Genomic DNA, 6,330 nt, shown 5'->3' with positions numbered 1-6,330 from the left:
CATGAGAATTGACCTGAAACCGATGGGTTTTAAGCAAGGACTGCATATATGAGCTCTGTTTGTCAGGTTTCCTAGGCTATGGGAAGCTTGTTTTGCTGTGATTAATTCAATTGGTGCATTGCTTTGGGTTAAACAAGATGTGACTCAGTACTTGCTGAGAGTTCTAGTTCTTGCCCCGATTCATTAGATTGTGTTGAGGTGTGCCTTGAATTCCATGTTACAATCTCTATAAGTCACTTGAAGAAGACCATATTGAGGAAAATATGGTGCGAGGAAAATTTGTTACGCGCCTTGAGGTGCAAAAGGCATGCCTCGCCTTGAGGCGCGGCCCTCTGTGCCTCAAGGCGCAATTTTTTTTTTTACAGCAAGACTTATGAGACATAATCAATAAGAGTTTTGTAGGTTAATCTCATATGTTTTTCAATATTTCAGTTATGTAATCAGTTTCTTAGTATATTTTTACTTTTGTTGGTTAATCTCGTATATTTTTCAGTTATGTAATTAGTTTCTTAATATATTTTAACTTTTGTTGGTTAATCTCATATATTTTTCAGTTATGTAATCAGTTTTTTAGTTACTTTTATATGTTAATATCATAATTTTTTAGAATAGTCTCATATATTTTAACTTTTGTAGGTTAATCTCATATATTTTCCAGTTATTTCAGTTATGTAATCAATTTCTTAGTATATTTTAACTTTTGTTGGTTAATCTCATATATTTTTCAGTTTTTAGTTACTTTTATATGTTAATCTCATATTTTTTAGAATAATCTCATATATTTTAACTTTTGTAGGTTAATCTCATATATTTTCCAGTTATTTCAATTATGTAATCAGTTTCTTAATATATTTTAACTTTTTTTTGTTAATCTCATATATTTTCCAGTTATGTAATCAGTTTTTTAGTTACTTTTATATGTTAATTTCATATTTTTAGAATAATCTCATATATTTTAACTTTTGTTGGTTAATCTCATATATTTTTCAGTTATTTCAGTTATGTGATCGGTTTCTTAGTATATTTTATCTTTTATTGGTTAATCTCATGTGTTTTTCAGTTATGTAATCATTTTTTAGTCACTTTTATATGTTAATCTCATATTTTTTAGAATAATCTCATATATTTTAACTTTTGTAGGTTAATCTCATATTTTTTCCAGTTATTTTAGTTATTTAATCAGTTTATTAGTGTATTTTAACTTTTTTTGGTTAATCTCATATATTTTTCAGTTATGTAATTAGTTTTTAGTTACTTTTATATGTTAATCTCATATTTTTTAGTACTTATTTGAGATTTTGTATTTCTTATTGATTGTTATTTAATCAATAAAGTAATTTTTTATTTATTTGTATTTTTAGATATTTTTTATAATTTTTTTTAAGTTTTCAAAAAAAAAATTTGAGGCTTACGCGTTACGCCTTGGTTTTTGGTGGAGCGCCTCGTTACGCCTCAACGCTTTTCACAACACTGGGCCCTATAAATACTCTTTTAGGGTTTCTTGTTGAAGCAATGAGTTTCGGTGTTCTGGGTGGCTTTAGGGTTTTCTGTGAGATAAGAGCCGTAGTCTACTTTGAGCCTTCATCTACTTTGTGTAATCCTTCTTTTTCACAGTGAAAATCTCTCCTTCTCCACCGCCCGTGGAAGTAGGTTTTTGGCTAAATCAAGTAAATCTTATGTTTATCTGTGATTGTTTTCTTGAATCTCTCTCTTTCTCTCTCAGTTGTGTTTATTCGGCTGTACAACTTTCTAACTGATCTATTTGTAAAAGACCCTATAAATACCCTTTTAGGGTTTTTTGTTGAAGCAACTTCTTTTTGTGAGTTTCGGCATTTTGGGTGGCTTTATGGTTTTCCGTGAGATAAGAGCGTCATCTACCTTTTGTAATCCTCTTTGACAGTGAAAATCTTGAAAGCAGATCAGGTCATGCTGAACATGAGCGTTTTTTTATCATGCCGACATCGTGGCCGCCTATTTGCATTTTGGATGAATGCCACCTGATTTTGTTGACTTTTGAGCTTTTTAAAATGCAAATCGGATGGCCACTGACATTGGCATGAACAAAAACGCTCATGTTCAGCATGACCTGATCTGCTTCCGAAAATCTCTGCTTCTCCACCGCCTGTGGAAGTAAGCTTTTGGCTAAACCATGGAAATCTTATGTTTATCTATGTGCTTGTTTTCTTGAATCTCTCTTTCTCTCAGTTGTGTCTATTGCATTGCTCTGGGTTAAACAAGATGTGACTCAGTGAACGTGGTCAGAGTTCTAGTTCCTGCCTGGATTCATTGGATTGGTGCATTGCTCCGGGTTAAATAAGATGCGACCCAGTGAACTTGCTCAGGGTTATAGTTCCTGCCCGGATTCATGAATGACTTCACCTTGTTAACCAAACCACTTGAATCTATTTTGCGACTCATCTAAACTTAGACTAACATGATAAATGACAGATTCTTTTGTTCTTTCAACGTATCTTCTTTTCCTTGTGGTTACTATGATCCCGTTGTTGCAAGTATCCCCTCGGGAAGTGGGTTTCATGTGAAACTCGCCCTTGTGTGAGCAACTGCTTCCCCAAGGGAGGAGGTATGGCCCTGTTTTCATATGAAAACGGTGGTTTTGCATTTAATGCACGGGCCTCATATGGTCTTTCAGACCATGTAGAAAAGCTGCCCATTTTCATACGAAAGAGGGTCTGTTTCTCACGTTCTGGGGTGAAAAACTTTGAAGCTGAGAATGCTATTAGTCCAAAACCATTCCTGGCTGTTATGGATACTCTTTCCATGAACCAAGGTTGAGCTGTTTTCTCAGTGAGACCATAAGTCTTGCATGTTGGTGTATTCACAAAGTCAAAGCTGAAATGCAAATGTGTATCAGTAGATGTCAAGAAGCGACGTGCGGGTGCTCGGCATTCTCCTCAACTTGTCGATGCCCATGATGAGCCCAGGCTTTAGGTCGATGGTTAGCATGACCCTTAACCCAAAAGAGAATTTCCTAAATGTGGGCAATGAAGATTTGGGCTGATGACTCTCATCATTCATACAACCCAATCCCTCTTATATAATGGGAGATAGGGGGTGGTTACGTGAATGTGGTATCTCCACATTCACGTAACTCTCACCCCACTAATTGTCCACTAACTTTCCTTTGAACAACCTACTAATTGTGTCAAACCAGGTCACCTTATGGGTTGAACTCAGACCCGTAATGTCCATCATTCTCTTACTTGACTCATTGACACTTAAAAGTATACTAATCGAGTTTTATACTGTTATCTCGATTTAATTCTTCATGTGGATTCACATGCTATCATGTATCACAAGAATAAATCATGAGTCATAGAGATGGACACCTTTTTATGAAATGTCATATTTTTATGTAATACAATACAATTCATTATCAATGCTTTAGCATGTTAAGATTACCTTTATGAATAAGTTGATCTCTAACCCATTCTATTGGTCCTTTAATATTGTTATTATGTTATTCTCTCTAACCATATAAGAGATCATTTATGTAAAATCAGCAATACACAATCTCATTAATATTGTTATTCTGTTATTCTCTCTAACCATATGAGAGATCCTTTATGCAAAATCAATAATACATAAAAACATAGAGAACCAATTCATTTTCACAAATGTGATCACATATAATGTATTATCATACATCAGAAGAAATAAAAAATACTCATCCCCTTTACATGTTGGGAATACAATCTCAGTGTAACCCTTTAGTAAGAGGATCCATTGTCATTTTCTTCATCCCAATTATATCAATACATATCAGATGAGGACATGGTTGCTTCATTCTCACAAAAAATCTTTAGTGGTCTCCCAATAAAGTCTATAATACCAAGATCCGTAATGAAGTTTCTTATCCAAATGGTCTGAGACAAAATCTCGTATAGAGCAATAAATTCCGCCTACATGGTATGAGTAACAGTTATAGACTGTTTTTTACTTCTCCATGAGACGACACCACCTGTTAATAGGAAGATGTATCCAATAGTAAATTTTTTACTATCGAGACATCCTCTTAAGTCTGCATCAGAGTATCCAATGACCTCTGATCATGCATAATTTCATAAATTTTCATGCATGATCATGTGCAATAAATGTTTAAAAATGATTGTTTGCAAAGGTTTTCATAGTTTTTCATCAAATTGTAATTTGATCAAATTGAGTCTTTTTAGAGTAATTTGGAGAGAATAATTAAGTTTTTAAAAATTATTTTTTTGAAAGAGAGGTCTTTTAAAAATATTAAAAATATAAAAAACTCATCAAATTCTTTTTGAAATAATCTCTAAAAACCTAATTGTCAACTATAAAAAGAAAATTTTGAGAGGAGAAACACGTTTTTTCCCCTCTAGAGTTGACGCCCCTCTCTGCCTCTCTTCCCTCTTCTTCTATACTGGTTTCTTCCTTCTTTTTTCTTCTTCTTCCTCTCTTCTTCTTTCTCTTCTCTTCTTCTTCTTGCCCCTATCTTTATCGGTATCTTCGTTCTCTTTCGTCGAAGAGGTGTTTGCGATAAGTGAAAAAGTTGTTTCTTCTTCTCAACCCCTCCATCGAAGGTGAATTATGAGATTTGCTTATTCTCCCTCATTTCTTTGTAGTTTTGCATGTAGTTTTGTTTTTTTTAATCCTAGAATACTAAAGAACATGATTATTGTCGGTATTGCGTCTAGAATAGAATAAGCAGTATTTTGTTTTTGCATAGTTAGCAGATCGTTATTTATTGTTTGCTTCATAGTTTTAATGATTTGTCACTCTAGTTTCTATCACACTTGGCACAGAAATGTCAATAGAAAAATACAATCTATGTGATTGGTGAATCACACAGTCTGTGTGTTTTCTGAATCTTGATAAGAACACCCACCGTATATTGTGTGATCTGTGCATCATGGCCTTTAGCCGGTAATCAATCAGAGTCGTGTTGATCAGATTGATAACTCATGTTTTAGTGGTTTTCTTGATCACACATTTCAGTGCAAAGTTCTGATCTAGCGTTATTATTGACCTACGCTGAGTAGCACCTTTCCAGATTTAACAATTAGTGTTGTTTCAGCAATCAACAGATTTTTGATTAGATTAGCAAATCGGTCGGCTAGAACAACCTGTACTCATAGAAAAATAAAATTTTGGACGTTCAACAAGCTGCATGGTTCACACATATCACTTGTAGGTCAGAAGAACGTATATCAATGTGACGTTAATTGTGATCCAAAATAGCATTTAGTAGAATTTAGGTATTATGTGTTGCTTAGCTAATGTGATTCAACATGTCGTGTTTCATTAGATTGTTTTAGATAGACTTCAATTGTTTAGTAGTGATTAGTTAATTTATTCAATTCAGCATGCTATCTTATTTAATGGTTTAGTTGGAAAGTGTATTAACCTGATTTTGACATATAGTTTCGGCTATTCATGAATTAATGCATTCAATTTTATTTAGTTGTTCATATCAAGTTTAGATTGATTAAGTTAACATAGTCTTTCTTAAGTGGTTTTACGTTCACTTGTCTTCAAAGTTATTTACCTAGAATTTGCTTTAGTAGTTGCATTTGATTAGATTGTCAAATAATCAATTTTAGTCCAAGTTTTTTTTCTTGGTTTAGCATTAACCAATTTGTTTTAGTTTAATTCATGTTTAGTTAGATTGCCTTTAGTTAATGCAGTTCATGTTTTATTTACTTAGTAATTAGTTCATTATTTGATTAGTTCATTATTTGATTAGTTCACATTATTAGATTGATTAATTTATTTTCACTTTTTTATTGTTCAAGATTAAGTAGTTAGTTTTATATGTGTTTTAAGTAGTTAGTTGTTGCATGGTTTGTTATTCAGTTTATTTGTTATATGTTAGTTTATTTCTTGATTACATATTAATTAGTTGGTTAGAATAGTTTGTTAGAATCTTGATTCTTGTCTTGATTGACTAATCTTAGTTTTAGAAGCAATTTTTCCATGTCTTTGCTATGTGTTTTGTATTTTTGTTTTGTAGAAAAGTTTTTGGACGTGTGGTGAGCCCTCAAAAGTACCCTCAAAGAGTCTTCAAAGATCCCTAAAAGGTCTTTTCAAAAGGCCTTTGAGGCCCTCAAAGAGCCATTCAGGAAATAGAAATAGAAAAGAGATTGATGAAAAAAAAAAGATCATAACCGCTGAAGACCAAGAAGGGACAAGAAACTCAAGCATTGAAGATTGTTTTTCTCTTTATTTTAGATTAGGATTTTTTTTATTTTATTATTTAATTTGGGTCGGTAATAAAACTATTTATTTTTATTTGTTTAAAGCCCTCTGCAGGAGGCCGCACTATTATTTAGTTAATTATTTTTA

The sequence above is a fragment of the Nuphar pumila genome, chromosome 6, assembly GCF_984573655.1.
Source record: "Nuphar pumila chromosome 6, dmNupPumi1.hap1.1, whole genome shotgun sequence".
In the NCBI taxonomy this organism is placed as follows: Eukaryota; Viridiplantae; Streptophyta; class Magnoliopsida; order Nymphaeales; family Nymphaeaceae; genus Nuphar; species Nuphar pumila.
Note: the sequence above shows the minus strand (reverse complement) of the source record.